Genomic DNA, 11,768 nt, shown 5'->3' on the forward strand with positions numbered 1-11,768 from the left:
AAGGCTTCTGAGCCATACACATTCAATCGTAGCTATAAAGACTGCCCTGTACTTAGCCTCATAACTAGAAGTGGACACATTAGGCTTCATCTTGCTTAACCATGATATACATGAATTGCCAAGCATGAAACGAAAACCACTTGTGGACACTCGCGTGTTAAAACAACCAGCCCAATTTGAGTCCGAAAAAGCATGTAAGTCTGACGTCAATGTTGTTGGAATTAGGGTTGCAAGGAAATGCACACAGCTTGGAGAAGACGGAGGAAGCTCAAGGCACACAATAGAGAGTGCATTACTTAGTGTGCAATGGAAAGATAGATAGCCCTAGAATGAATGGGCGTATATACAATGCATGGGGGGAAAAAACTCCTAAAGAGGGGAAAAATGCCCCGGCGGTCCTAAGTGTGTTCACACACATCACTACCACATGTATATGGTAACAAATCCCCCTTGGAGTAATGCAATGAACAAGAGCTAGCACATGAGTAAAGGGAAGTTCCATGCCATGAGGACATGATCAATCCACAAAGGGGAGTAAGACCAAAGCTTTGCGGAAAGCTTCAAACTTCTCACAAGATAATGCCTTTGTGAAAAGATCTACAAGGTTGTCCTGTGTTGGCACATAAGCCAAATTGATCTCTCCTAATGAGATCCTCTCCCTGACATAGTGGTAATGCACCTCAATGTTCTTTATGCGAGCATGAAAAATTGGGTTTCTCGCAACTGCCAATGCGCTCTGACTGTCAGTGTAGATAGTGTTGGCAGTTTCCTATCCAACACCCAAATCAGCCATAAGGCATCTGAGCCATACACACTCAACCATAGCTGTGAAGACTGCCCTGTACTCATCCTCACAACTAGAAGTGGCCATAATAGGTTGCTTCTTGCTTAACCATAATATACATGAACTGCCAAGTATAAAACAAAAACCACTTGTGGACACTCACGTGTCCAAACAACCAGCCCAATCTGAGTTAGAAAAAGCATGTAAGTCTAGCGGCAATGATCCCCCCTTGGGATAAAACAATCCAAGATGTAAAGTGCCACTCAAGTAGCAGAAAATTCTCTTGACATCCTGCCAATGCTTAGACCCTGCTGACCTGTGAGACTGCAAACTGAATATCCGGCCTCATGTTGCATACATAAATGAGGCATTCAATAGCAGTTTGGTAAAGAGTGACATCTCCAGGATCACCAGCATCATGAAGACTCAATTTCAAACCTGTTCCCATGGGAGTGGCAATAGGTTTGCAATCCTCAAGTCCAAACTTACATAGCAATGTAGCTTTTCTGACACAAGGCAATACCACCATCACACTGCTTAAATTGTATGCCCAATTAATGATGCAACAACCCCAAATCTTTCATCTTGAAAGTAGCATTCAAATCAGCCTTAAATTTAGCAAGATGTACCTCATTGGGACCACTGATTAGCAAATCATCCACATAAAATAATGAGAAGTACATCGCTCTCACGTTTGACATACAATGTGCTTTCTGTTGGACTGTAACGAAAGCCTCATTTGACCAAATGAGCCTTCTCATACCAAGCACAAGGAGATTGCTTCAACCCATATAAATCTTTGTTACATTTGCACACCTTATCCTCTTGTCCTTTCTCGACAAAACCGCAAGGCTGCGTTACATAAACTTCCTCAAATATGTCACCATTCAAGAAAGCAGTAACAATGTCTAATTGACGTATATCCCAACCAAAATGAGCTGCCAATGCACATAGAAAACGAATAGTAGTCATACAACAAGTGGGAGAAAAAGTCTCTTCATAATCTATGCCTTTTTTCTATGCATAACCCTTTGCAACAAGTCGAGCCTTATAGTGATAAATCTTACCATTCAGCTTACGTTTCAACTTGTAAACCCACTTCGTACAAATGGCCTTTTTGACAGGAGGCAAATAATATCATTCCACGTGTCATTTTCTATAAGTGCATCATATTCTAATTGCATGGCAACCATCCAATTTTCTGAATTATGTGCTTCATCAAAAGATGGAGGTTCCTCAACATCATGTAAGCTAGACACAACCAAAGCATAACAATCTGATGCATAAGATGCATGGCGAGAGCCTGAACGAGTACGACTAGACAAGGTGTATCCAATTTACTGTCACGCAATGTATGCACCAACCATTGTGGCATACCTCTAGCCTGCTCATTTCCAACCCTTTTCTCATCAAGTACATCATGTACATCTACATCAATAATAGGCTGATCTGTAACATTTTCATAAACCCCCATAGGCTGTACATTTGCCTCATTGGAATTTACATCATTTGCCTCATTCGAACTTCCACCACTGAAAAGAGGCAACAAAGTATCATAAATGTCCTGTGAGCTTACATTATTGTCTCTAGTACATGACAGCAAGGGCTAAACAAAATCTTCCACAAACACAACATCCCGTGAAACTTGAATAGGCTTTGTTTGTGGATGATACAACCTATAACCTTTGCTTTCAACACTATAACCAAAAAAGAAACATTTGACAGCCTTATCATCCAACTTTTTGCGCTGTGTTTGTGGTACCAAAGCATATGCCAAACAACCAAAACACGCATGTGCTCAACAGAAGGCTTTCTATTGTGCCATGTTTCATATGGAGTAATAGGATGCAAATATTTTTTAGGACACCTGTTTAGTACATAAGTGGCATACATGATGGCCTCAAGCAAAAAAAAATGCGGCAAAGCTTGACTTTTGACCATACATCATGCCATTTTCGTATGTGACCTGTTTTTCCTCTCAACAACACCATTTTGTTGAGGCGTATAAGGCACTGTACATTGGTGTTTTATCCCACGACTAGCTAGAAAATGCATTAAACTCATGAGACACATACTCCCCCCCTCGATCGGAATGGAGGGTGCCCATAGTACATTTTGAGACATTTTCAGCCATAGCCAGAAATTGTTTGAAGCACATAAAAACTTCGGACTTCGCTTTAAGCGAAAATACCCATGCATGCCTGGAGTGATCATCAATGAAAGTCACGAAGTAAAGGTAATTTCCCAAGGATAGAGTTTGCATGGGCCCACAAACATCACTATGCACAAGTTTCAACTTGCATGTGGCCATAATTGAACCATCCTTTGGAAACTTCGAACGTTGCATCTTAACTAAAATACAGCCTTCACAAACATGTTTGACAGGTGCTTCAAGAGGCGCAAAGAAGCAACCATATCAGATTTTTGCAAACGCAGCAAACTGACAAAATTTAGATGCCCAAAACGTGCATTCCATAGTTTTGCATCTGAAACAGCCCTTGAATTTGCAATTGCATTTGCAAAATTTTGTCCAACTTGTCATACAAAGTGAGCTTATGATATAGCCCATGGCACAAAAGGCCAGATGCAACAATTTCATTACCAAAACTGAGATCATGAACTGTACATCTGTCATCCACAAATTTGACTACAAGTCCAAGTCTAGCAAGTGCAGATATAGACAAAAGATTCTTCTTGATCCTAGGTACATAAAGTGCATCGACAAGTGTGAAAGAATTGCCATTTGCAGCAGTACGCACAATCTTTCCAACTCTCTAAACCAGATAAGAAGCATTGTTGGCACAAGTGATTGAATTTTCATGAGGGACAGAGTCGAGAGAATTGAACAATTCATGATGTGAGGTAATGTGCTTTGTAGCACCACTGTCAAAATACCACACATGTGAATCTACAGCAACTGACATGCATGCATAATGGACAGTAGGATTGTAAGTGCACTCTACACTAAATTCCCATTCTGCATCAATATCAACATCATAGTCTCCTTGCACAAAAGACTCAACAATGGCTGCATTTGTAATGGAACTAGCATTTGCAGTGGAACCACCCTCTTTCTTCTTAGCCTCTTTGGCCTTCAACTTAGGACACTGCTTGATCAAGTGATCATTAGCTTTACAATAATGGCAACGCATCTTCTTTTTTCCCTTATCACCATAATTTTAAGACAAATTGTTGCAAGCAGAAGCATTAGGAACGTGTGATTTTCCACTCGCAGAAGAACCATAAGAAGTGGCTGCATTGTTGTTACCACCCTTTCTTTAAGCAACAATAAAAGCCTGTTCAACTGCACCCTGTCTATTCTTGTTTTTTCTAGAAAGTGACTCTTGCAATAGCAATGTGCATAATGCATCAAACTTGACTCCTTGGGTCATAAGTCTCCAAGTACTAGGAGAAGTATGGTAAGAATTTGGTAAGGCATGAAGAACTGTCTGCACAAGCAAATTGTCTGAAATGACTTCACCTTCAGAAATAATTTTCTCATTGATATCCTTGACACCAGCAAGGAAAGTGTCCATATCATCTTCCTCATGCATAATCTTCGACTCCAGCTCTTTACGCAACAATGCAATTTTTTCCTCATTGTGGCTTGCATAAAGACCTGATAAAGACCAGCCAGAATATCCCAAGCTTGTTTTGCAGATTTCGCTAAACAAATGTGAGGAATAATGGTGCGCTTCATAGACAACACAATCAAAACATGAGCATGCGTATCCTTTACATCCTAATGAGCTTGTTCTGCGGTTGGCAAAACAATAGCAATCCTTGCAGCAAAACCTGCAACATCCTCAACGTCAGCTACATCCTTAGAACTATGACGTACATCAATGCCCTGCACAATATTCTAGACGCCCTTTGACACAAGAACATGTTGCATACTGTAAGCCCACATAGGGTAATTGTCCCCATCCAATCTGCCCTCAGCAGCAAACATCTTGAACACATTTGTGTTGTTGTCAGCCATGGTAAATGTTGCACCTAATGTGAAAACTGCCCGAAAAGAGGTGAAATTTTTTATAATTTTTAATGATATATCTAAAAGAATGGTATATATGTGTGTATATATATGGAGACATGGGATTTTCCCTTGAGCCTCTAAAGCTTTTTCATCCACAATTTTAGACCTTTGTTTTAGGTGCTTGTTGAGCTATAATATCTATATATGTGTGTGTGTGTGTGTGTATATATATATATATATATATATATATATATATATATATATTAAGCAGCCCTTACATGTGCTATACATCACCAATCATAGAAGACTGTAAGGACCTGTTATGCAAAAAATGACACTGACAAAAAATTTGCACAAAATGATGAAATAGCCTGTGCAATACTAGTAGCCTGTAGTGGAAATGGAGGCCGAAATGAGCTCGAATCATAAATTTGAGTAGACCTGCGAATGCCACCAAAGCTCACTGAAATCGAAGAAAGTGAGTAGGCGTGCGCTGGAGCTGCTGGAAACTAATCCCGAGAGGATGCAACCTGCTCTGATACCAATTGTTGGAATTAGGGTTGCAAGGAAACATACACAGCTTGGAGAAGACGAAGGAAGAGTGTGCAATGGAAAGATAGATAGCCCTAGAATGAATGGGCGTATACAATGCACGGGGGAAAAAAACTCCTAAAGAGGGAAAAAATGCCCCAGCGGTCCTAAGTGTTTTCACACACATTACTGCCACATGTATATGGTATCATTGAGGCTATGTCCTTGAATCTGATTTTACGATATTCAACCTCTTTCATGGGCTATCTGTGCATCTTTGATTCATTAAAGATCACTTGTGAGTTGCGCATAACTCTCTAAGATTTTGGGTGCCAATAGAGAAGATAACTCATCTCTTTATTTGCTCATAGCCAATGAAGATGTATTTGTGTGGCTTGGGGTCTAGTTTCTTTCTAAACACATGTGAGAATGCTTCACATCCAAACACATGTAATCTGTCATAATTAGGCTTCTCTCCCATCCACATCTCCTATGGAATCTTGTAGTTCAATGGTGTACAAGGCGACCTATTGATTATATGCATAACAACTTCTCCCAAAAATCTTGAGGTAAAATTGCCATAGATAGCATGGAAGTGACCCGCTCCTAAATAGTTCTATTCATTTTCTCAAAAACCCCATTTTCAGTAGATGTGTATGGTGTAGTAAACTGCCTCCTATTGCTACTTTTTCTACACAAAGGTCCTTAAACTGGGTGGAGACGTACTCTCTCCAATGCGCAAAGCCTTCAACTTCTTATCTGATTGGTATTTTTCCATAGCTAGAAACTTTTGAAAGAGACTAAAGACTTCTTCTTTCCTCTTTAAGAGGTAGACCCACACCTTTTGAGTAGAGTCATCTATGAAAGTTAGGAAATATAATCCCCCCCCCCCCCCCAAAAGACTTATGCGGCATAGGCCCACATAGATCACTATGAACACGATCTAGAGGATTTCCTAACTTCCTATCCAATGGTGATGAGGTAAGGCTAGTTTGTTTCCCATATATGCAATGCTCACACAAATTAAAGTCAGAATAGTTTAACACAGGGATATAGCCAAAACATTGTAACTACTTCATTCCCTTCTGACTTATATGACCAAGTTGGCTATACCACAACTTAGTAGAAGGCAGCTCAACTACATATATAAAGTTCTCTTTCACTAAAGAGACAAACAAAGAATATAATGAGCCAAACTTCTAGCCTTTGAGCATGACCAAGTTAATTTTTTAATCATCTCGGAACCATTGCTTAATAATGTAGTGTATCCAAGATCATCAAGCTATCCTACTAAAACCAAGCTTTTAGTTGGCTTTGGCACATGCCTAACACCTCGCAGCATGAACTCAATATTGCTGCACAAATGCAACTTTACATCAATGCCATATATCTCAAGCTGATGAGAACTTACGCCCATGGTTTTATCTCTATCTTCACACTGGTCTTACGAGGTGCAGAACTTACGCCAATGGTTTTATCCTTCTCTCTTTGTAACAAACAACAATCCTTTTTCATGTGTCCTTTCTTGTGACAATGGTAGTATTCAATGGTCCTCGTGTCATGCCCCCACGACTCTTACTACATGCATTTTTGTGAACCTGACAACAACCGCAACTACAACTACAACCTCTCTACCTTTGATTGTTCCTTTGACTACTTTTGCTAGCCATATACGCATCATCATGCCCACTAGTGTCAAGAGACTGACGTCGAATCTCTTTAGTGAGCAAAGCACTAGCAAAATCATTGAAAACAAGCTTTCCCTTAGGGACAGAGTTACTTATGACAGTGGTAAACGTATCCCATGATGCAGGCAAAGAACATAGCAAGAAAATGACTTTCATTTCATCATCAAAATTAAGCCCCTTTGATGTCAATTGAGTAAACACACTCTTAAACTTGTTCAAGTGTGAACTAACACTACTACCTTCTTTTATATTAAGATGCATAAGCCTCTTCATTAGAAATACTTTGTTCAATGCACTCTTACCATCCCATGCTGAGCATAAAGACTCCCAAAATTGTTTAGCATTGGTCTTGTCCATAAACGTGAAGAAAATAGACTCACCGATATGCAACCTAATAGTTTTCATGGCACGAGCATCAAGCTCTTCCCACTGATCATCTATGTACAAACCCTCTTTGGGCTCTTTCAATGCACGCAAGTCCTTTGTTGATTAGCACACGACGCATTCTCTTCTTCCATATAGTGAAATTTGTACCATCAAATTTCTAAATGTAGTAATCTTCTTTCTGAGAAGATCAAGCCATATTGTCAAGAGCTAACTGCAAGAGAGTAATGCTAAGAAACTATGGCAATTTTTTTGAAAAAAAAAAAATCAGAGTCTCCTATGTTTCAACATGAAAATCTCAACTAGAAAACTTCAACATAATAATTGCAATGTCAATGTAAAAGAATGTTGTAAGCAAGCTAGAGGAGTCACGGGAAAAAACGACAAAGTCTCCTCTATACAGAGATAAAAATCTCAAGCAAAATTAAGCAAAAACAATGCATAAACCAACAAAGAGTGTATTGGGCATAGATTGGCATTACCTACTCAAAGAAACTATCGAAAGGTTTCCAACTTGATAGCAAAGAACCTATACCGGTCTATACATATCCTATGGCGAGGCCATGAAATCCACCTCACATTGGGTAGCCCAACCCCCAACGTTAGGCTTCAAAAAACCTCACGCAATAAACGAAACAAAATGCCATTTAGACATGACTATCCACAATCTCAAAAAGGGCTCTTTCAAACCAAGTCTCAAAAACAGCCGAGATTGCCAAAACAAGCCAAAATCTCTACAACCAGGTATGGCAATATCTGCAACACAGTGTACATCCAAACCATAAAACTTTCTTTGCAAGACCGTAGGACACACACACTCAAATAGGTGCCTCTGAGATGCAAGCAAAATAAAGAGTCAAATGAGCTCCGTGCGGTTATGAGTGATGAAGGGCTTCAACTTGGTCTTCAAGAGTTGCAAAAACTCCCAATACTGCATTTCTTTATGCAAAAGATCTTTTATTTTTTTTATTGTTTCCATGTTTGTCTTTTGCTTCTACATATGCAAATGCTTTCACAATAATACTCTTACTTGGCTTTGCTGTCTCCAAGCAACATAATTCTAACCTCTTGACTCCACATATCTTACAATCTCTTATCAGGCATTCTCTTCTACGGAAAACTGCATCTGTTGGCTTTGGACAGAGAACCGACTCCCACGTTTGTGTGACACCTTTGAACATGTGATGTGAATCCATACAACCCTTGCTAATGTTCTCGCGATACTCCATGGACAATCGCAACCCGCATCATGCAGCCCAAAGGCACGAGACCGCATGTGGTTCATTGAGTCCTTTAAAAAGGACATCTGCACATGGTATTTGCAATAGCATGTGTATCTATCCTTCAACCACCTACAAAAGAATGGCTTCAAAATCTCAAACATTTTCATGCCAATCTTACGATTTGGATGTTTTTCTTTGAATTTGGAAAGAGCTCAACCTGCAATATCTAGATTTAATCAGTATGTTTACTAGGATAAATGAAGCCAAATAGGCATATACAGATTGTTACGTAGGACATCCGGCATGTTCATGTAAACAAATCAAAGTGTTAAATAGCACATTCAACATCCTAACATGCATGTAACAGGGTGTGTTGACTACCATATATAGTGTTTTCATTAGCATAATAAGTATGCTAACTACCATACTCAGTGTGCCAACAAGCACATGTAAGTAGCATAGCACGTGTGCTAACTAGTATACATAATGTGCTAACTAGGATACAAGTGCTAGTTAGCATAGCATGTATGCTAACTAGCATGGACAATGTTCTGATCAGCATACCCAGGATGCTAACTAGCATACTAGCTATGCTAACAAGTACAATCAGTGTGTTGTTTAGCATATGAGATATGCTAAAATACATAGAATGTGTGCGGAAATGGTGTTAATTAGCATACCTATTGTGTTAACTAGCATACTCTGTATGCTAGGTAGATTAGTAAGCATGCAAACTAGCATACATATTGTGTTAAACAGTATGCTCAATGTTGGAATTAGGGTTGCAGGAAATACACACATCTTGGAGAAGACGAAGGAAGCTCAAGGCACACAATAGAGAGTGTGTTACTTAGTGTGCAATGGAAAGATAGATATCCCTAGAATGATGGGCGTATATACAATGCACAAGGAAAAAAACCTCTTAAAGAGGAAAAAAATGCCCTGGCAGTCCTAAGTGTGTTCACACACATCACTACCACATGTATATGGTAACAAATCCCCCCTGGGAGCGGTGAACGAGAGCTAGCACATGAGTAAAGGGAAGTTCCATGCCATGAGGACATGATCAATCCACAAAGGGGAGTAAGCCCAAAGCTTTGCGGAAAGCTTCAAACTTCTCACGAGACAATGCCTTTGTGAAAAGATATGCAAGGTTGTCCTGTGTTGGCACATAAGCCAAATTGATCTCTCCTAATGAGAGCCTCTCCCTGACATAGTGGTAATGCACCTCAATGTGCTATATGCGAGCATGAAAAATTGGGTTTCTCGCAACTGCCAATGCGCTCTGACTGTCAGTGTAGATAGTGTTGGCAGTTTCCTATCCAACACCCAAATCAGCCATAAGGCGTCTGAGCCATACACACTCAACCGTACCTGTGAAGACTTCCCTGTACTCAGTCTCACAACTAGAAGTGGCCACAGGAGGTTGCTTCTTGCTCAACCATGATACACATGAACTACCAAACATGAAACAAAAACTACTTGTGGACACTTGCGAGTAAAAACAACCAGCCCAATTTGAGTTTGAAAAAGCATGTAAGTCTGGTGGCAATGATCTCCCCTTGGGATAAAACAATCCAAGATATAAAGTGCCACTCAAGGAGCGGAAAATCCTCTTGACATCCTGCCAATGCTTAGACCCTGGGCTATGCATAAATTTTGGTAAAGAGTGACATCTCCAGGATCACCAATATCATGAATACTCAATTTCAAACCTGTTTCCATGGGAGTGGCAATAGGTTTGCAATCCTCAAGTCCAAACTTACATAGCAATGTCTCTATGTAGCTTTTTTGACACAAGGCAATACCACCATCACACTACTTAAATTGTATGCCCAATTAATGATGCAACAACCCCAAATCTTTCATCTTGAAAGTAGCATTCAAATCAGACTTAAATTCAGCAATATGTGCCTCATTGGGACCAGTGATTAGCAAATCATCCACATAAAGAACAATAATGAGAAGTACATCGCCCTCACGTTTGACATACAATGTGCTTTCTGTTGGACTGTTACAAAAGCCTCGTTTGACCAAATGAGTGTCAACCTTCTCATACGAAGCACGAGGAGATTGCTTCAACCCATACAAACTTTGTTACATTTGCACACCTTATCCTCTTGTCCTTTCTTGACAAAACCACGAGGCTGCGTTACATAAACTTCCTCAAATATGTCACCTTTCAAGAAAGCAGTAACAATGTCTGATTGATGTACATCCCAACCAAAATGAGCTACCAATGCAAATAGAAAACGCACAGTAGTCATACAACAAGTGGGAGCAAAAGTCTCTTCATAATCTATGCCTTTTTGCTGTGCATAAGCCTTTACAACAAGTCGAGCCTTATAGCGATCAATCTCACCATCCGGCTTGCGTTTCAACTTGTAAACCCATTTCATACCAATGGCCTTTTTTTCAGGAGGAAAATCACATAAAGTCCACGTGTCATTTTCTATAAGTGCATCATATTCTGATTGCATGGCAGCCATCCAATTTTTTGAATTATGTGCTTCATCAAAAGATAGAGGTTCCTCAACATCATGTAAGCTAGACACAACCAAAGCATAACAATCTGATGCATAAGATCATGGCGAGAGCCTGAAGGAGTGCGACTAGACAAAGGTGCATCCAATTTATTGTCATGCAATGTATGCACCTGCCATTTTGGCATACCTCTAGACTGCTCATCTTCAACCCTTTCCTCATCAAGTACATCATGTACATCTACATTATTAATAGACTGATCTGTAACATTTTTAGAAACCCCCATAAGCTGTACATTTGCCTCATTGGAATTTACATTCGTACTTCCACCACTGAAAAGAGGCAACAAAGTGTCATAAATGTCCTGTGAACTGACATTACCGTCTCTAGTACATGACAACAAGGGTTGAACAGAGTCTTCCACAAACACAACATCTCATGAGACCAAGATATACTTTGTTTGTGGATGATACAACCTGTAACCTTTGCTTTCAGCACTATAACCAACAAACATACATTTGACAACTCTATCATCCGATTTTTTGCGTTGTGTTTGTGGCACCAAAGCATATGCCAAACATCCAAAAAACACACATGCGCTCAGTAGAAGGCTTTCTATCATGCCATGCTTCATATGGAGTAATAGATTGCAAAGCTTTCATAGGATACTTGTTGAGTACATAAGTGGCACACATGAT

Source organism: Adiantum capillus-veneris, chromosome 17 (assembly GCF_014529385.1).
Source record: "Adiantum capillus-veneris isolate H3 chromosome 17, ASM1452938v2, whole genome shotgun sequence".
Taxonomy (NCBI): domain Eukaryota; kingdom Viridiplantae; phylum Streptophyta; class Polypodiopsida; order Polypodiales; family Pteridaceae; genus Adiantum; species Adiantum capillus-veneris.